We start from the raw sequence: 24,243 nt of genomic DNA, 5'->3' as shown, positions 1-24,243 counted from the left end.
TCTGATTTACCCTGTGCCAATTTGCTCGTGGCTCAGGTAATAATCCGGAGATTATTACCTTTATGGTTCTGCTTTTTAATTTAGTCCCTAGCTGCTCAAACTCCCTCAGCAGAACCTCTTTCTTAATCCTACCTATGTCATTGGTACCTACATCGACCACGACAACTGGATCTTCCCCCTCCCACTCCAAGTTTCTCCCCAGCCCTGAGGAGATGTCCTTAACCCTGGCACCGGGTAGGCAACACAGCCTTCGGGACTCTCGCTCTTGGCAGCAGAGAACAATGTCTATCCCTCTAACTATACCGTCGCCTACTACAACCACATCCCTTTTTACTCCCCCCCCCCCCCCCCACTTGAATGGCCCCCTGAACCACGGTGCCGTGGCCAGTTTGTTCATCCTCCCTGCAGTTCCTGCACTCGTCCACAAGGGCTGCAAGAACCTCATATCTATTGGACAAGTGCAGAGGCTGAGGCTCCTGCAATGCTACCTCCTGGATCCCCGTACCTGCCTCACTCGCAGTCACGCCCTCCTGTCCCTGACCACGTGCCAATTCTACAGTATTTAGTCTAAGGGGTGTGACTGCCTCCTGGATCAAAGTGTCCAGGTAATATCCTCCCTGATGCATCGCAATGTCTGCAGCTCAGACTCCAGCTCCTCAACTTGGAGCCAAAGTTCCTCGAGCTGCAGACACTTACCGCAGATGTCGTTGCCCTGGACAAAACTGTCCAGTAGCTCCCACATATTGCAGCTGCAACACATCTCCTGCCCTGTCATAACTATTTTATTTATTTAATTGATTACTACAATGCCAATCAAATTATTTTTAGGTTGAACCAAGTACAGGCCTTGTTTAATTTATTAAATTAAGTTTAGTTTTAAAAAAAAATATTTAGTTTTATGCTATAAGTTACTTAGCCCACAGTCCTAAGAAAGAAGAAAACAGAAGAGATACTCACCACTAACCACCTACCTGCCTTACCTGTGACATCACACTGCAGTTTTGTTTTGTTGTTGCTGTGACCCGCTCTCGGTACGCTCCTCTCCGCTGACTAATCAAATGCACCTCACCCCTGACTGCACCGAATCCCCTCACTCACTCACTCACTCACCAAATTCCCAATTATAGACTCTGCCAAAACCAGACTCCATCGATAGCTGCTACTCCGTGCATTAGCAAAACCATGCTGAATTTATGCTGGCTAGAATGCCAATCACCTGAGTCAGCCCCGGCTGACAGTAGATTACCAGTTCTAACCAGTCACCTAATTAACTAGGTGACCAACTGCCACTTCAGGCTGCATGTTTACCACTAACTGAAAACTGCAAGTTAAGATTCAATTTAAGTTAAATGCTTGATGCCAAACTTAGTCAAATTTTAGATAAAGATCAACCCTTAAAAATCCCCTCACTTACCAAATTCCAAATTATAGACTCTGTCAAAATCAGACTCCGTCGATAGCTGCTACTCCGTGCTCCCTCACTCGGGGTCTATAATGGTCTTGTCATGATATAACAGCATACCCTCTGACTGAATGTGAGCAATGCCAGAAGATCTGTTTGTGTGTGATCAAACGGAAAACAACAACAACTTGACTTTATAGCGCCTTTAATGTAGTAAAACGTGCCCAGGCGCTTCACAGGACCTTCATCAAACAAAATTTGACACCGAGCAACATAAGGAGCTATTAGGACAGGTGACCAAAAGCACCCGTTGGTCGAAGAGATAGGTTTTAAGGAGCATCTTAAAGGAGGAGAGAGAGGTAAAAGAGGCAGAGGGTTTAGGGAGGGAATTCCAGAGCTTAGGGCCGAGGCAACAGAAGGCATGGCTGCCAATGGTGGAGTGATTAAAATCGGCAAGAGGCAAGAATTGGAGAAGCGCAGAGATCTCGGCGGGTTATAGGGCTGAAGGAGGTTACAGAGATAGGGAGGGGCGAGGCCATGGAGGGATTTGAAAAGAAGGATGAGAATCTTAAAATAGAGGTGTTCCTGGACCGGGAGTCACTGAAGGTCAACGAGCACAGGGGTGATGGGTGAACGGGACTTGGTGTGAATTAGGATACAGGCAGCAGAGTTTTGGATGAGCTCAAGTTTATGGAGGGTGGAAGATGGGAGGCCGGCCAGGAGAGCATTGGAACAGTCGAGTCTAGTGGTAACAAAGGCACGGACGAGGATTTCAGCAACAGATGAGCTGAGGGGCGGAACCAGGCGGATACGGAGGTGGAAGTAGGCGGTCTTGGTGATGGAGCGGATATGTGGTCAGGAGCTCATCTCAGGGTGAAATAGGACACCAAGGTTGTGAAGGGTCTGGTTCAGCCTCAGACAATGGCCAGGGAGAGGGTGACTGGGGAACGGAGTTCGCGACAGGGGCCAAAGACAACGGCAATATTTAGTAAGACACACACACACACACACACACACACACACAGGAATGTAGTCATGATGTGACTGAATATTGTTACCCAAAATGCACTGCACGAAGGAGAAGCAATGGCGTCTCTCTCAGCTACAGCATTCCAAGCTGAATTTCTCCTCAACATGGCAGCACATATGCACGATTGGCAGAGGATCTTTTCGACGAGTAAACAATTGAAATGTCAGGGAGTGATGGCAGAAGAGGTTCAATTCCCATTTGAGTCTTTGTTGACCAGAAAGTAATAGAATAAATTTAAGACTAAATCATGCCAGGAAATAGCTGGGACCATCTGCATGTTGAAAGAGGGTGGGGCACCTTGAACACATCCTCACTTTGAAGGGATCAAGAGTTAATGGCCGGTGTAGTCCATCAGGCTTCAACACAATATGCTAATAAAGTATGATGGCATTTTTGGAACAGAGGCATGGAATTCTTCTCATGATAAATGCAGCTGCATAGCAACTGCAGTGAATTTGCAATTAATAGACCAGAAAGAACTCATCGCTTTTCAGTTAGATTTATTGCGCAGTCTGTTCCTGAGAGACTCATGATATTACTGAGTCATATACAAAGGATAACTACTTACCGTCATTTCTGACTTACAGGAACCAGTTTTGGGGAAGAAACTCATCAGCACTGACTCCTCAATTCGGACGGTCAGCTATTTTAATGGGTTAATGCCAAAGATATGCATTATTTTGTTCATAAATTTTCAATTCAAACAAAAAGATATTTAGGAGCATAAACAAAATGAAAAAAATGGCAGTATTCAGTAGATTGACTCAATAACTGAAGAGATTGGTAGTCAGTAAAGGATCCAAGATAGTCATGTGAACCTGAGAGCCTGGAACCAAGTGGACATCGTGACTGAAAAGTACATGCCGTAAAAGGAGACAAACAATCGCCCCACTGATAGTCGCTTGGTCTCATGAGAGCGCAGACTAAGCATACTTCTAGGATCTGTCAAACTCATTGTATCCACCACTCACCCCCCTGATAACAGCCCCTCTAAGGGACAATCCAAGGAGATATAAACAATGGGAGGATTCTCATGCAGTACTCAAGGAAAAGGGACCATGCCTGGATAAATTTTGTCTGGTTAAATTGAAGAGAGCTCGCCAATTGAGAATCGTCCATTGTCACAGTTGTATTCCGACTCGATGTGTTTTGAAAGCGTGGACTTCACAAACCTATTTAGAATAAAATCTTATTTCCAGATTGTCTTTTACGCTTAATTTTTCAAAATTTGCTCATCATTACTTGTACACGAAACAAAGGCTACACTGCAGGTTTATATTTCATTTTGTAGTTTGATACCTATTTGGGGAGGGTGCAGTTACGTTTGTGGGATTACATTTTCCTTTGGGGAGTTTTTTTTTGTGTGGGAGTGTGAGCATATAAATGTGCTGTGCCACAGAGTGATAACATTGGAGGTCATGGTCACAATTTCCCTCACCCCCAGTGAATTCTTGATCCACTCAAGGCATTGGGCAGAGAAAGAGCTAGCAAGCAGGAATGAGGCCATTTTCAACCGGAAAAGGTCTTGTTCTGTTTTATTTAAATTGCTCAATTGGAATTACTACAAAAAATTTTCAAGCAGAAAATGCGATTTCAACTGGAGTGTGTCATGAAGGTAGGGGGCTCAGAGAAGTAGTGAAGAAAGTTTGAAAAAGTACATTTATAATTTACTTTTTCTCAGAATACATATTTTGAAAGAAGTGGAATTTCTAATTCCTGATCTGAATGCTGTTTTGTGCTTTGTTTATTGTTTATTAACAGTGTATCTGAGCTCTTAGCTTCAAATAGTGCAGTTCAAATAAATGCGTACTTTACTTTTAGTGATAAATTCTTGTTTATGTTTGCGATGGAATTGTTGTTTGGTTTATTTGCAATAGAAAATGTGAGACTTTTATTGTTTAATACATTTCTTTTCCTTTTTAATAAAAAAAAGTTTAGACATCATAAAGTTCCTTTGTCTGTGCTGTCTGCCACTGTACCTGTGCAGCCAAATGATAGGATGGCATAGGTCTTAGTTTTTTTACACTCTCTTGAAAGTGTTGACTCTTTGTTGAGGGACAGTACTATTGCACTGGAATTCCTCTGATACTTTGCCCGAAGCTACTATTCATGTATGATACTTAACGTGAATGGCGACGGGCTATTCTACCACATGAGGCATCACAATAGCGCCCAACCCTGGGGTCACTTGACACGTGTGCGCTTGCGGCTGGAATCAGTGGATATCGACAAGGGTCTGTATTCTCTCGAGTTTAGAAGAATGAGAGGTGATCTCATTGAAACATACAAAATTCTCTCAGTGCTGGAGAGGGTAGATGCAAGGAGGATGTTTCCCCTGGCTGGGGTATCTGGAACCAGGGGTCAAGTCTCAGAATAAAAGGTAGGCCATTTAGGACTGAGATGAGAAATTTCTTCACTCAGAGGGTGGTGAATCTTTGGAATTCCCTACCCCAGAGGGCTGTGGAGGCTCTATCATTGAGTACATTCAAAACAGAGATCGATAGATTTCTAGATATTAAAGGCATCAAGGGATATGGGGATGGTGCAGGAAAATGGTGTTGAAGTAGAAGATCAGCCATGATCTTGTTGAATGGCGGAGCAGGCTCGAGGGGCCGGATGGCCTACTCCTGCTCCTATTTCTTATGTTCTTATGTTAACCATACTCTATAATTGGAGATGAGGCAGTGTGACTTGAACTGGTTGCTTCAGGTTCCCCCAATGTGTTTTTAGTCCCAATTTTCTCTGCTCCACCCCTGAAGACATTGGGATAAGGTTTCACAGACACTAGCTGCGCTCCAGCACCTTACATAGGTGGCAGTTCTTTCTATTGGAAGCTTAGACATTGAATGTTGGCGGATTATTTGACCATGTGTGGTATCATAGCAAAGCCTAATTTTGTCCTTCTCATCCTGGAAACTCTAAGGTCACCTGCGCCTTACCACTGTCCCAACTGAGGTGAGATAGTTCAGCACAGACCAAGGGGTGGACCCAGAACGTTCCTGGTCTGTACGACTGAGTTCCACACTGGGCAGTGGATTTATGAACTGGGTCACCTCGGAAGCCCACTCAAATTGTGAAAATTCTGGACTGTTTAGGGCAAAAGAGCTTCAAACCTGATAATTTTGTACTTGAAAGTGAATGTTAATCCTGAGAGCTCTCTACCAGTAGCTACCGCTGCCCATCAAATTCAAGAGCTTTTCTAATGGTGCCTTAGAAACTTGACATCTTATTAAAATGGATTCTCAACCTGACAAGCATTTTTTTATTTGCAATCCAATCAACAAATTGATTGGAACTTGTTGCAAAAATAATAATGATACAGATCTGCAAAGTCCGGAAACATAATGCTAGGTAGACCACATTACCCTCCACAGGCCGCATGCAGCTTTTGCGGAAAATGCAAATTCATCTCAAATCAATATAGTTTTAACTTCTCTTGGCTTCCAGGACACACTGTGCAATCACTAAAGAGGTTCCCAGGTCACTGGTGCGATAGCAGATAAGGGATGACGAGAATCATAACAGCCTACAAATTTTATTTATCTTAATGAGTAGAAAATAAGTCAATACCTTTTCTTGGATGGTGTGCTTATGTTTCTGAGTTGTGATGCAAATATGAGCATCTGTGATGTGATGCAAATAACAATAAAAAGAAGTGCCTTTCACAAACTCAGGATGTCCCAAAGCGCTTCACAGCCAATGAAGTACTTCTGAAGTGTAGTCACTGATGTAATGTAGGAAAATACTATACAGTCTACTCTTTATTCAAAGTAATTTCATTCAAATAATCTCATAATTCCACTTTTTAAACACTAAATTCCCACTTTGTGTTATTTATGTTGCTTAATCAAAATAATTGGATAATTTTAGTGTAAAAAGTGATTGAATTATCAGGAACAGACTACTTTATTTTTCATGATTCAGTGGTATACAAAACCACATTAAGAAAATCCTGGGGAGGGGCAGCACCTTAAATGCTGTGTTTTAGTTGTTCCCTTTGCTCTCAATGGATGGTTATGAAGTTCAGTCTCAGTCTGGGTACTCACTTTTTCCCTGCATCTAAGTACACTGAGTTGAATAGTTCATGAGGAGAGGGAATAACATGTTGGCTGTAAAATTTAAGGCACATTTTCGTTTGCCTCAGCTGTCGAACACTCGGCCCCATTCTTGGGGAGTGGCTTTAAGTCTGCTTTACATTATAGCAGTAAAACTGGATTTGTTTTCTAAGTACATGAGTCACTCCTGAAATTCTTACTCGAGGCTTGTTTAATGGTAAATGGTTAACTTGTAATTCAACACTGGCACTGCATGAATGAGCTTCTTCAGGGTTAAGGTGGATTGCAAACAGGGAGCTGAAACTTTTGTGGTTCACTCCAGTCCAGATAAGCTTTATCACCGCCTTAAGCATTGAAAGCATTTGTACTCTCACCAGTGTGCTATGTATTCTACCAAGATTTTGAACGTTGAAACTGTTTCTTTCTTCAATGGATTTGGACATGTTTTTAAAACTTGTTTGATTTTTTGTTATGTAGAAAGAAACTTTTTCCCTACATGTGGGATTTTGTCTCCGGTTGTGTTGGGAGAGCCAGTCAGGAGGAATTGGACACCTGGCTTGGCCTTAAAAGATCGCACTGATAGGCTCCAGATGGAAAATGCCTGTTGCTAAGGAGGGGTCCCCAGCCATGGTAACATTCACATCTGGGAGAGAAGCAATTCTATGTTTGAGTAAGCATGCTTGAAGAGCTGAGTTTAGCTGGGGGGCGGGGGGGGGGGGGGGGAGAAGAAAAATGATCTAGTGACGGTTCAGTTGTACCAAGTGGAAACACTGGAATTCTTCTTGAACCTGCTGATTTTCAGTTGGGCGTCTCATCTGGTGGTGTGGGGTTGCTGAAAACATGAAGGCTGAGAATGGATGCCCTGACGTGCTGCTTTGTTGTTGCTAAACTGGAGGACAGGTGGCTAAATTACACGCAGCACAATGGCATGAGGCTCATCAGTCTGGATTGGCCCGACTCGGATTTTCCAATTCAGTTACTGGGATCATACTGATTCTTACCTACTGCAGATGTAAGTATATATTTTCTTACATTGCTTTGGGTTTCCGGTCTTCCTTGTGTATATATACTTTTTTTGTTTCAGTTTTTTGATGAATTTTCATTTACGTCCAACTCAATGTCTTTGTTCCTTTGCTCGTTAAAAATAAAAATTGAAGTGGAATCAGGGGAGAACAGAAAACCTGAAATTTCAGCCTCACATTCAGGTGGGGAGGGCACTAGGTGGGTGAGCTGTAATTCTCTGAGTTGAGTACTTGACTTTGTGCTGAATCATCTTTTATTCTGTTTAAACAAGACCTTGTGGTAAGAGTGCACTAATAATCAAATCCAGTGTGCAGCATTTTATTTATTTTTCAGTTGAAGAATTAAGAATTTTGATTTGGTTGGGGGGAGGGGGTGGGGGAGAGAGAGGGAAGGGATCCTAAGTATACCTTGCATACAAAAAATCTTTTAACTTTATAGTCAACGTTTTCACTGTGGTGAAGAGGGCTTACAAAGGACTGCTTTAAGTTGGCGTGAAGTCGTTTGACAGAGGTAGCCTGTCCAGAACAGTAAAAGTACTTAGGAACATGTGGCTTCTGCAGCATATCAAATGTTTGCTGCAAGCACTTGGCTAGGCACAGTAAATCCCCCAAGGAAAGTCTTCCCAGAGTGTTTCTCAATTTTAAAATATTTCTGCTATTGCATTTTTCATCTCTTCTACCACACACCCCCACCCCATCCCAATAGAAATTCTGTTGCATCTTTCTTAGTTGTGAGCGTTCATTGATCTTGCTCCTGAATATCTCCACGGGTGATCAATCATGTTGCTTGATCGATCTGCTTTTGGTGGACTGGACTGCACTTCCGTAATATGCAAAGGAGCCTCCTTCTCCTCTCTCACAGACGAGCAGGCTGAGATCTGATGTGCACTCTCTAAGGGAAGTGCAAATGCCAGTTGACAGTAGAGTTTAATCTCTCCCCTGCTTGTTCAGTTTCTCCTCCTCCAGCTTCTTTGCTGTCTGATTATTCCAGTTTATACAAATTCATAATGCAGTTAAGAGATGTTGAAACAAGAAATCTCTGATGGCATCAAAATGGGCACGCATATGATGTATTGAGGCACTGCAGCTCTTGTATCTGTTAGTGCTATTGGTTCAATGGGCTGTTGTCTCCAGGCTCTGTCTATGCCATTCTTAGGTTGCATTATGGTTTTAACTCTTTGTGTTCTGCTTTGGGATAGAGTTCCGGAGTTTTATCAGTTAGCCCTTGGTGCAGGAGGAATTTGACCGTTGTAACTGCTTTAATCAATACAATTTGATACGATCACATTGAAGATCTGCTGTCAAAGCTCATTGCTCTTTTGTAGAGACCGACATAAACATTCTAATTATCTAATCCATTTATTTGTTCCTTTGATTATATAGTTTTATGACCATGTTTCTGGCTGGGGCAAGGAACAATTGATAAGAATAGTTTATAATTTTTCTTAATTTTTTTTTTGAAAAAGTTATCGTTGATCATGTCTAGCCCATCTTTTTATTTCACCCAGTTGTGCCATGCTGTACTGAAGGTGCCAGCTCAGGGTGACGTACAGCACTGTGGGCACCCACAGCCTTCCGGCACCTTGCCCAAATGGCCACTCTTCCTTCCTGTGTCAGCCAAGGAGGTGGACGTTGGCAAACTGTGTTTGATCAAGGAGGTCATTGCAGCTGAAGACAGTCATGTCCACACAAATGCACTTTTCAACAGGGATCGATCACTCGTTTGTGATTATTATTGAGAACGCCGGCTGATTTTTCCCTTTGCTTGGTGCAGAGCCACTGAGGCTGATTTTGTACCCCACTGCTGTGTTAATGCATTGTAAAACTAGCCGACCTCCCATTGCATTGCTTTTTGACGGCAGTATCAGGGAGTGGGAATCTTCAGCAGCTCCCCAGGGGGCAGGTTGATCAGCTTATTTCCCGAGTGCTGATTCTGCTACATTCGAGTTATTTTTTTTTGAAGCAGCAGCGCTCAGGCCATCAGCTATTGCAGCTGATCCCGATCTTGACCCTGAGCTAGCCTGTGCAGGAGCTTAGAAGTTCTGCACCTCTTCCAGATCCACAGATCGCTGCTCTGCCAGTAGAGACTTCTGAATGGCTTCGCTAGCACCAAAGTAGAAATAGGGTAGGCCGAGCGGGTGCGAGATGAGGCTGGGAGAGAAAGGGGTTAGGATGCAGGCTGCGGCTGAATGAATGGATGGGAGACAGGCAGACCCCAGATATTGAGGGAAGGAGTGAGCCAGGCGTAGGCAGGCCCCTGAGCAAGGAAGGATGGGGCATGACTCGGCACCTGACACCACCACCTGGGGCAGGCGGTGGTGTCAGGTGCCGAGAGCCGAGGTGACCATTCAAATGGTAGATGAGCTGTTCAAGGGCACTCATTTTGTTGTGTATGTCGGTGTAGTGGGGGTAGGGGGTTGGGGGGGGGGTCAGAGGCTGCAGGCTTTAGAGACTACAGGTGAAGTTGCCAGGGAACTGTTATTGTGGAATTGTGTTTTTTGCACCATGTTGTCAACAGCAGCACGAGAGACTCTCCACAACCATCCAAATCTACACTCTTACAGACAAAAACTTAGAAAAGTAAAGGGAAAAAAAGGACTTGGATTTACTTACAGCCTTTATCACATCTCCCAGAATATACTAAAGCATTTCACAGCCAATGGATTACTTTTTGTAATGCTGTCACTAGTATGTGTGTATAGACAGTTTGCTGAAACTTTTCAGTTCCATTTTGAGCAGTGAGCAGCGGGGGAGTAGCTGGTGTTTTCTCAATGGTTTTAGAAGGTTTTCTCAATCAGTAATGCATGTGAACAATTTCAGCTTTCTAATTGCACAGACAAACTGTCAGTCGTGTTTCCAAATAAATCCAGGTCATTTTTCCGTGCCAATCACTGTTGACTTTGTGCACTGGAATATGAATGTAAAGTGGAGGCAGGGGTAGAAGTTTGATTCTCTCCACTATGCTCACCTCCTCATCTGAGCCAGGCTCAGCTTCACACATAGTTTGCTCAAAATATATATTTCCTTCTAAAAGTGATTATTTTCTCCCCACTTTGTAGATTTGTTTGTCGGTAAGGGTCACCCTCAACTGGGACTGCAGGACAATCTGGACACCTTTGAGCCTCTTTACCGCTCAACAGGTTTTGTTCTCGCAGTGGGGAGAAACGTGTGTCCATCTTTGGTGGTGTGAAGCTCCCTCTGGTGGCTAGGAATTGATGCAGAATGTCTTGCTTTTGTTTTGTTTTCCTTCTTTTCAACCATAACTAAGCTGACAGAAACTGCTCAATCCACAGTGTGATGTCACTTAGCATGTTATTTTCTGGTGATCCGCTGATTCCCTGTCATGTTTTCTGCACGTAACTGTTTGGTGGAGTCCGTCATTAGTGGGTGGCTTTGGGGAAATACTTTGCGCCCCCCCCCCCCCCACACCCCCACTGAGAATTTTCACATAGATATGCAAGCCACCAAACCCTCTCAGTCGATGTGCAGTAGGAATTATTTACTTCTGTGGTAAATTTTCTTCCCTTCCCTTGTGAAGACAATGCCTCATGCTGTGGGGTATGGCTCAAAGGAGGGGCCTTGTTGGATCGAGCAGGTTGTTCTTGGCTGCTACCTGGACTGTTTAACCGAGGTGGTATGAATAAATGTTTGTATGTATGTGCACACACAATCAAACTTCCTCAATAAAAGCTTTGAGGCCTTTTCAGTTCTCCCTCTTGTGGCCTATGATCTTTCATAATGCTACATTACAGCTTGAGGGTCATCAATCACATGACACATTTGATGGCCCCAAAATTTCACATTGGCGGTATAAGAGGAAGACAAGACTTCTTTTCACAGAGTTCACAGGATTATTTAGAGTCAATATACAGAGAGTGTCAGAGTAATGGGAATAAATCCTTATAAGCTGCAATGTTCTTGGGCATCAATGCCTCCCAGTATATTATAGTATTAACCAAACTCCATGAGTATGGACTTTAACAGGGGCAATTTGGTAAATGGGACTGTTCCATTTCCACCAGGTTATCCTAACTAACAGGCTTCAAGTTTGTTGGAGATTGTCTGTCTTTTAGAAATTCCAATATTGTCCTTTTGTGTTCTTATTTTGTCAGCTGTGGCTCAGTGGGTAGCACACTCGCCCCTGAATCAGAAGGTTGTGGGTTCAAGTCCCACTCCAGAGACTTGAGCACAAAATCCAGGCTGACACTTCAGTGCAGCACTGAGGGAGTGCTGCACTGTTGGAGGTGCCGTTTTTCAGAGGAGATGTTAAACTGAGGCCCCGCCCCGAATCTCCCCTCAGGTGAACGTAAAAGATCCCATGATACTATTTCGAAGGAGTTCTCCCTGGTGTCCTGGCCAATATTTATCCCTCAACTAACATTACTAAAACTGGTTATCTGGTCATTATCACATTGCTGTTTGTGGGACCTTGCTGTGCGCAAATTGGCTGCGGCGTTTCCCTACATTATAATAGTGACTTCTTTTCAAAAGTACTTAATTGGCTGTAAAGCGCTTCAGGACATCCTGAGGTCATGAAAGTCACTATATAAATACAAGTCTTTATTTTTGCTGCATCTTCAGTTATTTCTCATTTAGTTATGATGTCACAGTATCCACTTTTATTAGTGGGTGACAATCTCTGTTTTTTCTCAATCTGGAGCCATCTGTAATTGTAATACATTTACATGCTATCATTTTTCTCATCAATAATGGAAGACTTATGAATTAGTAAGCAGTCCCACTTTGGGCCCAGGGTAGTGGCTGAGATGATTTCACATTCTAGTAAATCAATAGATGGATCACATAATTTTGATGGTTTTATTCTTGTCGGAAGGTGCATGTTGCAGGCCAAGGAAAGTGGGATTTTTCAATTGATTTTTAAAAAGAAATCCAGCTGTGAAAAGGTCTATGCGCTCTGTTACTGTCAGGGATGGATGGGGGAGTAATGATTTCAACTAATAGCCCTAAATGTCGTGGGATCCAATTATTATGCCTGGTTTGCCAGAATGATTAATTGTCCAGTGAGAGTAGCTCAGGAGCAACACTATAGTTCCCATGTAATGGGAAATTTAATGTAATTTGATACCCAAATTAGGATTAGATTTTACCTGTATTTCTTTGCTGTTTTCCATTGTCTGCACAGATGAGCAAGTCAAAGAAGGAACCATTTAAAATAGTATTTTGATCCAGAATATACAAACAAGAAAACTGCCAAGCAAATCAAGACGCAAAGAACATAGTGTGGAAAGATTTTTTTTTCTGACTATAACATTTTAACTTTGTTTTCTGTCATCCTCACTTTTCTTCAATTTGTCTGTGTCTCCCTCTCCGTCTCTCTGTGCCTCTCTGTTTTTCTTTCTCTATCTCGCTCATCATTACCTCACCTGGAAGAAAGGAATATTGGATCATGAGTCAACTTAAAGCACATTGTTCTTTTAATAATGGCTTGAAAAAGAGGGGTAGAGTTTAGATCGGGAAATTACATCCAAAATGCACTTGTTCGGTTACAGTTCAAGTTTCCGATTTTAAAAAAAATCATTTGCATAATGACAAACATAAAATCTTCCATGAACCAGCACAATCGGGCAAGTGTAATAGAACGTAATCGTTTTATTTCCATTAAAAAGTATTCATTAATATATTTGAGTTTTATTAATGCAGCTGAAAGTGGGTTTATCATAAAAAAAAGCATTTTTAATAAGTGTCCAGTCCTCCACCTGTGAGTAACCTGATATAAAATCACTGAAAATGACTTCAAAAAACTATACTAAACCATTTACTACTTTCATTGGTGTACACTAGTCAGTTTCTTAGTAAATTAAATATTTTTTGATATGAGAAAACTTTAACAACGAGCCCATGAGGCCCTGTGCACCTGAGAAAATTAGCGCAATTTGGAGAGCCTTCTCTAACCAGCGCAATCAGTCGAATTTCGCAATGTTGGCCTGGGGCCGTGGCCAGTTTTGTGGGCGGGGCCTGATCCGGCGAATTGAATCTTAAACCAGCGTGAAGGATCGCGGAAAACACGAACATAAGTGGTTTTGGGTGTAACTTACTAATGTTTAAAGTTTCTCGATCTTTTGGGCTGGTTCGGCCGATTCCACCAAGACTGCACTGATATTACTGGCATAAATGAGCGGAAACTCTACCCCGAAATATTTTGATGATTTTCTGAATTACTACCCCTTTTTTCCCTCTTGAAGGGCCGGACTGATGCTAGGACCTCCCCCTTCATTGCTACCAATTATTTCTCCCATACCTCTCCTCTTTACTGCCATGTAATCCTCTTCTGTCACTGCCTTCTGGGTCATAACAGACCAGGGATTAAGCCTTGTGATCTGTGCACCTTAGTACAATACCACATAAATGGGTGCCTTCACTGCCAGGCTATCGAGGGAACTTGAGAGTTTTTTCAATGGGGGAGTAGAGGAGAGAAGCAGTTGAATGTCATGTGTTTTTTTTATGTATTGAAGCAAATGTTTCAGACTGATCAGAATAAACATTATTTTCTTCATTTATAGAATGAGAAATTTTTGAGCAAATGGAACTGAACTTGATTTATATTCAGATGATGCATTTGTTAAGATCAATACCAAGAGTTTATATATAAAAAAAATCAATATCCTTATCAATCTTAACTGTGATGTAATGGTACGTCACCTCCAAGTCATTTATAACTATTGTAAAATTCTAGAAACTAGTCAAGACCAAGTGGGTGGAGTTCGCTGCCTTGTCTCTGTGACTTAGTACTAAGTGGATTAGACTAGCAAGTTCATTGTGTTGTTGATCGCCCTTTCTGTCCAGTGGATTGGTGGGGGGGCCGAGGGGAGGATAGATTGTCGTTTCTTTTAAACTGTGACTTTGTCCTTCTGCCAGTTTTGAGATGTGTCTTTTTGAGGAATCCTTGTTTGTGCCTGATAATTGTTGATTCTCTCTCAACTCTTCCCCCCCCCCCCCCTGCCCCCCACCCCTCCCCATCTCTCTACGAATGTCCAAGTACCTCATCCTATAAATAAACTTGATGTGGAGATGCCGGTGATGGACTGGGGTGGACAAATGTAAGGAATCTTACAACACCAGGTTATAGTCCAACACTTTTATTTGAAAATCACAAGCTTTCGGAGATTATCTCCTTCGTCAGGTGAGTGAGTGAAAGGTTCTCAAATCGTATATCTTATATTAGGCGGGGACACGATCACACCAATCAAAGGTGTCGTCGGTGTTCAGACAGGTTAGCCACGGAAAACAGTACATCCCAGTATACTGAATACACAGTGGGTCAGATTACACAGACAGATAGAGAAAGCGACCCGAAAGGCAGAGAGAGAGAGAGAGAGAGAATGTCCAGTTGTATTAAAAACAGATAACTTTTTTTTCCGCTGGTGGGGTTACGTGTAGCGTGACATGAACCCAAGATCCCGGTTGAGGCCGTCCTCATGGGTGCGGAACTTGGCTATCAATTTCTGCTCGACGATTTTGCGTTGTCGTGTGTCTCGAAGGCTGCCTTGGAGAATGGAGTAAGCGTTCTCCAAGGCGGCCTTCGAGACACACGACAACGCAAAATCGTCGAGCAGAAATTGATAGCCAAGTTCCGCACCCATGAGGACGGCCTCAACCGGGATCTTGGGTTCATGTCACGCTACATGTAACCCCACCAGCGGAAAAAAAAGTTATCTGTTTTTAATATAACTGGACATTCTCTCTCTCTCTCTCTGCCTTTTGGGTCGCTTTCTCTATCTGTCTGTGTAATCTGACCCACTGTGTATTCAGTATACTGGGATGTACTGTTTTCTGTGGCTAACCTGTCTGAACACCAACGACACCTTTGATTGGTGTGATGGTGTCCCAGCCTAATATAAGATATACGATTTGAGAACCTTTCACTCACTCACCTGACGAAGGAGATAATCTCCGAAAGCTTGTGATTTTCAAATAAAAGTGTTGGACTATAACCTGGTGTTGTAAGATTCCTTATAAATAAACTAGCCAACTATGTCTTCCTGGTACTGGACATTCATGATATAGAAGCCCTGAACCCCAACTTGCAGCAAATGACTGATTTGATGCCCAAAACACTGGCTGTTGCATACGCTGTCTGTCCTTTTACCTCTGAGTTCAGATCCAACCCAGAGTGAGGGGCTAAAGGTGTTCTCGCTCTCTGCTGTGAGGTTTGTAAATTAAATTAGGTTAGGGCAGTTTCAGCACAGTTCACAATGGATATGGGTCCATATTGCAAAACTGCCCATACATCAGCATGAACTGGTAATCTCACTCAAAGATGGCTGGTGTGGAGTTTTACCCTACATCGAATTCATGCCACGCCTGATCAAGGACTGTTTTCTCACATTGGGTCCCAAGGGGCAAAAGTGTTCCATTTCCCATCATTTCTCTCTCACTTTGAACACAAAAAATGAATTATTTCTTCAAAGGATTCTAGCTTACAAAGGTTCTTAAAAATATAACTGCACTAACAAATCTCCCATGGAACCAGTACTGGTGAACAGGGTGTTACACAAATAGCAATATTAGACATGATGTGGAGATGCCGGTGATGGACTGGGGTGGACAAATGTAAGGAACCTTACAACACCAGGTTATCGTCCAACAGTTTTATTTGAAATCACAAGCTTTCAGAGGCTTCCTCCTTCGTCAGGTGAGTAGCAATATTAGAGACATTGATTTACAGGCTTTGGGGGAAGCCCAGAGTCTGACAGTAATGGGATGGAGTTTCAGGGCAGAGCAATCCTTTGAAGGGGGTGGGGGGCGTCTCAGGGTTAAGGCAGCTCTGAACATAGGACTATTTGATTCCTGGAACACAATGGGGGAAGAGGTCATGGAAACTCTGACAGATCTCCGAATCTGGGATTACAGGGAGAGGGATCCTGGGATCTGAAAATGCTTTATTTTGAATGTTATAAAGTTCAGTTTCTGAGGGAATAAAATGACCAATGAAAATTTTTAAAAATAAATTTTGATTTGATTAACAAACCATGACGGGTAACAGTTGAGATTCCAAAATTACATTGCAAATGTTAATCTATCATTTCTACATTGTAAGTGTTGGCATATAACATAAGTGTGACTAAACACTACGCCAATAGGAAGTAAGGTGTGTAGACAGCTAGTGTGTGCCGCATGCAAGAATTTTAATATACTAGTGGATCTCCCAAGGCTTTGCACAAGATAAGTCAAAGAGTATGGTCACTCTTTTACCTAACTCTGATGTCTCTGTTGTTTCTCTCTTGTTTCTCTTTCTTTTCTCTGCCACTGCTGTTCTCCCCTTAACTCCTCTGTCTCTCTCTCTCTCTCTGTCTCTCTCTCCTCTGTGTCTCTCTCTCTCTCCTCTGTGTGTGTGTGTCTCTCTCTCTCTCTCTATCTCCTGTGTGTGTGTGTCTCTCTCTCTCTCTATCTCATGTGTGTCTCTCTTCTCTGTCTCTGTCTCTCTCTCCTCTGTCTCTGTCTCTGTCTCTCTCTCCCCTCTGTGTGTGTCTCTCTCTCTCTTTCTCTCCTCTGTGTCTCTCTCCTCTGTGTCTGTCTGTCTCTCTCTCCTCTGTGTGTCTGTCTCTCTCTCTCTCCTTTCTTCACTTTCAAATGGGAGATGGCATGGTGTGGTGGGGAAAGAAGCTATCAGTGGCTGCAGTTGGGCTTGGGCAAAATGTGGAGCTCACCATTTCTTTTCCCACTTCTTCCCCTAATCACTCATGCTGCCCCACCCCCACTTGCCATTGCACCCCTCATCCTACCATTGCTCACTTCTATCACTACCCCGACCTCCTACCCTTTTGAACTACCCACTCAACCCCTTTGAACTACCCACTCAACCCTTGTCTACTTCCCTTCCCCTTGATCTGCAATCACTCACCTCACCCTTAACCCTCCATTCACTTTCTCCTACTTCCACTTGCTTCCCTCATGGGTAGGTGCCCAGAAGTCCCCTCATCTTCAAACAGTTTCCCTCCTTTCATCTTTTCAGTTTCCTCAACTTAAAAAAACAATCAAGAATCATAGAAAGGTTACAGCATGGAAGGAGGCCATTCGGCCTATCGAGTCCATACCGGCTCTATGCAAGAGCAATCCAGCTAGTCCCACTCCCCCACCCTATCCCATTAGCCCTGCAAATGTTTTCCTTTCAAGTACTTATCCAGTTCCCTTTTGAAGGCCATGATTGAATCTGCCTCTACTGCTCCCTCTGGCAGAGCATTCCAGATACTAACCGCTCACTGCCTAAAAATGTTTTTCCCTCATGTCACCTTTTGGTTCTTTTGCCAGTCACCTTAAATCTATGTCCTCTGGTTTTTGACCCTTTTGCCATTGGGAACAGTTTCTCTCTATCTACTCTGTCTAGACCCTTCATGATTTTGAATACCTCTATCAAATCTCCTCGCAACTGTCTCTGTTCCAAGGAGAACAATCCCAGCTTCTCCAATCTATCCATGCAACTAAGGTCCCTTATCCCTGGAATCATTCTAGTAAATCTCTTCTGCACTCTGTCTAAGGCCTACACATCTTTCCTAAAGTGCAGTGCCCAGAACTGGACACAATACTCCAGTTGCAGCCGAACTAGTGTTTCATAAAGGTTCATCATGACTTCCTTGTTTTTGTACTCTATCCCTCTATTTATAAAGCCCAGGATCCTGTATGCTTTTTAACCGCTTTCTCAACCTGTCCTGTCACCTTCAACAATTTGTGCACATATACCCCCAGATCTCTGTTCCTGTACCCCTTTTAGAATTGTGTGCTTTAGTTTATAATGCCTCTCTTCATTCTTCCTACTGAAATGTATCATCTCGCATTTTTCTGCATTAAATTTCATCTGCCACATGTCCGCCTATGCCAACAGTCTGTCTATATCACTATCCTCCTCACTGTTCACCACCCTTCCAGGTTTTGTGTCATCTGCAAATTTTGAAATTGTGCCCTGTACACCCAAGTCCAAGTCATTAATATATATCAAGAAAAGCAGTGGTCCTAGTACCGACCCCTGGGGAACACCACTGTACACCCACCTCCAGTCTGAAAAACAACCGTTCACCACTACTCCCTGTTTCCTGTCCCTTAGCCAATTCTGTATCTATGCTGCTACTGCCCATTTATTCCATGGGCTTCAATCTTGATGACAAGCCTATTATGCGGCACTTTATCAAACACCTTTTGAAAGTTCATATACACTACATCAACTGCATTGCCCTCATCTACCCTCTGTTACCTCATCAAAAAACTCTATGAAGTTGGTTAAACGCAATTTGCCTTTAACAAATCCTTGCTGGCTTTCCCTAATCAATCCACACTTGTCCGAGTGACTGTTAATTCTGTCCCGGATTATCGCTTCTAAAAGTTTCCCCACCACTGAGGTTAAACTGGCTTATAGTTGCTGGGTTTATCCTTGCACCCTTTTTTGAACAGTGTGTAGCATTTGCAATTCTCCAGTCCTCTGGCACCACCCCTGTGTTTGGAAGATTTTGGCCAGTACCTCCGCAATTTCTACCTTTACTTCCCTCAGCAACCTAGGATGCATTCCATCCGGACCGGGTGACTTATCTACTTTAAGTACAGCTAGCCTTTCTAATACCTCTTTATCAATTTTTAGCCCATCCAGTATCTCAACTATATCTTCCTTTACTGAGACTCTGGCAGCATCTTCTTCCTTGGTAAAGACATATTCAAAGTATTCATTTAGTATCTCAGCAGTGTCCTCTGCCTCCATGAGTAGGTCTCCTTTTTGGTCCCTAATTGGGCCCCACCCCTCCTCTTACTACCCATTTACATGTCTGTGGAAGACTTTTGGATTCCCTTTTATGTTGGCCACCAGTCTATTATCATACTCTTTCTTTGCACTCTTATTTCCTTTTTCATTTCCTCTCTGACCTTTCTATATTCTGCCTGATTTTCACTTGTGTTATCAACCTGACATCTGTCATACACCCCTTTTTTCTGCTTCATCTTACTCTCCAGCTCGTTTGTCATCCAGGGAGCTCTGGCTTGAGTTGCCCTACCTTTCTCCCTTGTGGGAATGTACCTGAACCATCTCCTCCTTGCCTGATAATCTTTGATTCCAATTTACCCGGGCCAGATCTGTTCTCATCCCACTGAAATTGGCCCTCCTCCAATGGAGTATTTTTACTTTAGAGTGGTCCCTGTCCTGTTCCATAGCTATTCTAAACCTTATGATACTATGATCGCTGTTCCCTAAATGTTCCCCCACTGACACTTGCTCCACTTGACCCATCTCAATCCCCAGAAGAAAATCCAGCAATGCGTCCTTCCTCGTTGAGCCGGAAACGTACTGGTTAAGAAAGTTCTCCTGAACACACTTCAAAAATTCCTCCTTCTCTTCGCCCCTTATATTATTACTATCCCAGCCTATATTGGGATAGTTGAAATCCCCTGTTGTTATCACTACTCTATGGCTTTTGCACCTCTCTGTAATTTCCCCGCAAATTTGCTCCTCTATATCCTTCCCACTAGTTGGCGGCCTGTAGAATACACCCAGTAGTGTAATAGCACCTCTATTGTTTCTTAACTTTAACCAAATAGATTCTGTCTGTGACCCTTCCAGGACGTCCTTTCTCTCCAGCACTGCAATATTCTCCTCAATCAATATTGCCACCCACCCCCTCCTTTCTTCCCTTTTTTATCATGGGTATTAGTAATTGGAACCTCTGTCTCAGTTGTACATGATTAGCATTGACCTTTTCCATCAACAAAACACAGGTGGCTACAATTAGATGCCTTTAAAATTCAACCTTTTTTCAAGTTGAAGCAACATTAAATTAAAGTAAATCACAGGCACACACACACACATACACATACATTCTCACTTCTTAAAATTTATACTGAGTAATTTTTTTTTACCTCAGTAAATCTTTTGAAATTTGTCATTTAAGAAAAAATATTTGAACAAAACCTAATGTGTTGGAATCTGAAGAAAAATATCCCATCAGTAGAGTTGGCTGAAGAATACTGATGCATACTGGGAAATGAGGTACGTTCCCCATGCTCAGACTACATAATCCAATTTCAGCTCAGGGTCCCAGCTCTGGGCAAAAATATTAGGTTAAACTCAGGCTTTGGAGAGCAAGCGAGGCCTTCAAGTAAAACCTCAATGAATATTTTAAAATGACACAAAAGCCAATTTAGTGGATAAATTTAATTTTATTGTGCCAAATGTATTTTTTTAAACCCTTATGTTGGACTTGAGAAGTTTCAGTTGCTGAGAAAAAAAAAGTGGATTAAAAAGAAAATTCAGGAAGCATTTTGTGGGAACTCAGTGCACAGATTGCACAATCACTAGATGATATGCTCTCAGTAACAAAGCTATTGTGTGTCACACAGTGTTGCACCTTAAACCTGGAAAATACCCATTACCGTGCTGGCGACAGGAGCAACAGGTACTTACATCGAGTTTTCAATGAAATGTACACTCCACGTACTGAATTTAATATATAATCTCGATGTTTGGCTAATGGCTGAGTGTTTGAGGAGTGGTTCTCTTGATCTTTAAACTTGTCTTTTTTTAAAACTTTTGTGACAGGCCTTTAACAGTATTGACTTTGTCTTTCTCCTCTGTCCCACTGTGACTGCATTCATTAGAATTTTTTGTTTGTTTTCCGCAACAAAGGAATCCCCCCGTGCCCTGATGTATGTTAATATGGGAATAAAGCAATGTATGTGTCCCTGCTCTCAAGGACATATTAATTAAAATGATACTTTGTGTCTCACCTAGGATAAAACACTTGGCAGCTCCCTTATTTAAGAGTCTGGCGTGAACCATTTCTAGTCAGATTATAAATGAAATGTTCTGCTTGACTCTGACACACCCACAGAAGAATCTTATCACCGTTTGCATTGTCTCAGCTCAACGTGTAGATGGAATTTGTGTTACTTTATTTGGTTCTTAAATGCAGTGTACACCACCCTTCTGAATAGAGGAGCTGCACTTTAGCAGAATTGCCTGTTGTACAAGGTGAGCTTTTATAGTCTTACAGAGAATATATAGCATCACCCCTTTAATGCTGTGTTCAGTCCCCTTTGTTGTTTGCAAGTACTTGTTAGGGACTTAATCAAATTGAATAGGCTGTTTTTTTCCAACTTTTAAGACCATAGCTTGCCTTTCAGTGCTGCTTCTGAACTGAGCGATGATTCTATCTCTCTCCTTCAATGAACATTCTATTCAAAGATTGTGTTCAGACAGAAGGGATTTGCAGCAGACTCCAAATACTTCAGATGATTGTATTTGCAAATTACTTTCCCAAACATATAACTGGCATAACGTACATTAGAACGTGGAGTGGTGCTGGAAGAGTTAAAACTGCGTGCACTGGACAGATTTGCTTTAAACACGGACAGTGTTGACTATTGTAGCTTATTGCAGATGTTGCACTAATTGCCCTATACTGCACTAATGTTGTAGCTCTGAGACAGCAATATTGCTCAGATTGCATGAAGTGCTGGAGTGGGGTTTTTAATAAGATTTATTATTAAGGCTTGACTGCCTCTTCACTTAATTCTGAGTACAAGCTATTAAGTTAGACAAGCAGAAGGATTTATTCTTCTAATGCAAGGATGACTTACTTCTGTTATGAAAGAATGAGCAACATATTAATAATATTTGATATAAGCTTTCTGCTTTTGTGATTACGTAGCTAAATTCTGTCAATAACCTTCATCCTAGTTGCAAATGGCATTTTGTCAGTGAATGTTTTGCATAGTTCTTCAATAGAATATCAGCATGTGTGAAAAAGCCTATTTTACAGCACAATGGAAAATATCAACATTGATATCTCGAGTTTTCCAGTAATTCAGCCATCTGTCGCACAAATAAAGGAAATAAAACACTACAGCCACCCATTGTCCCCTCTATTGTGCTTTTTTTCTGAACTACCCTTTATTCATTAATGCCATCCATCCTTACTCAATCAAAAGGGTGGCAGAGAATTTGCTGCCAGGTTGCTCCGTGGCCAACCCTTAGGACTTGTGTGAGAGAACAACCTGGGGTTACTTGCTGTCTGTCTGATTAATGTTTTACCATCTCTCTTTCTCTGTATGGAAGCCCCTGGCCTTCACTTTATGCCTCCCCTTCATGACATGGCCAAAAGACAAACTACGAGCTTGTCTCACACTTACTAGACCTCAGGCTTTTCCTACCATCTTGCTCTACAATGTAAACTTGGATACAATATCTGAGGGTTGGATCAGCATCTTACTAGTGATCCTCTACCCTTTCTCTGTGTTTTGTTGTGAGTTTAGATAATTGCTTATTATCATTTATTGTCTTAGTTTTTTTTTTTTGTTTTGCCCTTGGTTCTTTTAAGGCACTTACTGCTTCAAATTGGTTTTGTTTGCATTATAGCTGGTCTGCAAGCTGGTGAGGAAAGATCAAGTGTGACCTGGAAACTCCCATGATTAGTCCCTGCCCTGTACTGAGTTTGCTGATCTCAACCATGACTGCAATTCATCTGGGGGGAGGGGGAAGGAGCGGAGCGGGTGATGGGAAGATGGGAAATGATTCCAGACTCCCGCCCACCGGTTGCCCAGTGACCCATGCCAGAAAATCTACACGTGTGTGGACCCTGAGTGAGATCATGATGTGATTTAGATGTGATGCTCCCCACCCCCCAAAGGTCAAGGAGGCAGCCAACACTCACTCTATGAACTCAGTAGAAGGATGGTTAATTGGGCCAGGTATCAGAGGGCACTCAGCACCTGTGGCCCTTTGCCTGCAGGAAAGCATGAGACTATCATTAGCAGGCACCTCTACCCCACCTCTCCTGGAGGCACTAATGAAACAGTATGCCATTGAGCGGCACTGGAATTGGTAAACTCCCATGGAACAAAATAAATAACTGATGTATAAGCTTAAAGTACCAAATAGGCATAGTTATGATCTGTACTGATGTATTGGCACTGCAGGGTGCCATCATTGTAACACAAAGTACGTTGAGTGCTATGTCTGTCCATACAGGTCAGCAAGGTAGTTTTTCCATCAGCGGCCTGTATGGACTTTCTGCTGACACTGGAGAAGATCCATGGCCAGCAGCTGTTCTGATGTTAGTGACGGACGGTCCCCTGGAATTCACCTGCAACTGGTTTTGTAACCTTTCACCACACACACAAATAGCGCAAAGAGAAGCTATCATTGACCCAGATACCTCACCTGCACAGTTTTCAATTCAACCTCTAGAATACGTACGTGAAGGACAAGACTCTGAGCCTGAACCTTGTAAAGATGGAAAATTTCTGCAAAAAAAATCCACTGTGCCTAAATATAGGAACAGTCACCGGGGATATTCTGGTGATTGTAGTACAAGTACAGTACCTTTCCACAACCTGTTTCTTTTGTCACCCATGTAAACCCATACAATTCCTGACTGAGGATTGCTCTCAGCACCAGTTATTTCTATTCAATTTTTGTTACTTTTGAAAATACATCTGCATTCAACATTTCCTTGGGATTTAGTACAATGACTATTAATCATTTTTAATTGGAGAAATCACACCTTTTTGTTTCAGCATATGCAATTTTATCATTTCCAAGAGGTTACAAAGTGTACGAGAAGTATGAATGAGTTAGTGGCTTCATGTCTAGAGGGTTGATTGCAGAGTGACCCATGTTGGTTATTTTAATTCTGTTCTCGTAATATGTTTGACTACTACCCAGCTAGTGCACTTTGTCCTTCATATACCAGCTTTGCTTTGACTTACTTGTTACTGTACTAATAATTTTTTTTTGCTTCT

At 42.4% G+C, this 24,243-nt stretch overlaps 1 protein-coding gene across 8 annotated transcripts in view; it reads left to right on the top strand.

Moving 5' to 3' along the window:
* Positions 1-24,243, top strand: part of rasal2 (RAS protein activator like 2) — a 323,907-nt gene that overhangs the window by 224,734 nt on the left and 74,930 nt on the right. The gene's annotated exons all lie outside the window — the stretch shown is intronic.

This window comes from Heptranchias perlo, chromosome 9 (genome assembly GCF_035084215.1).
Source record: "Heptranchias perlo isolate sHepPer1 chromosome 9, sHepPer1.hap1, whole genome shotgun sequence".
Classification (NCBI taxonomy): domain Eukaryota; kingdom Metazoa; phylum Chordata; class Chondrichthyes; order Hexanchiformes; family Hexanchidae; genus Heptranchias; species Heptranchias perlo.
This window is presented reverse-complemented; position numbering and strand designations above follow the sequence as displayed.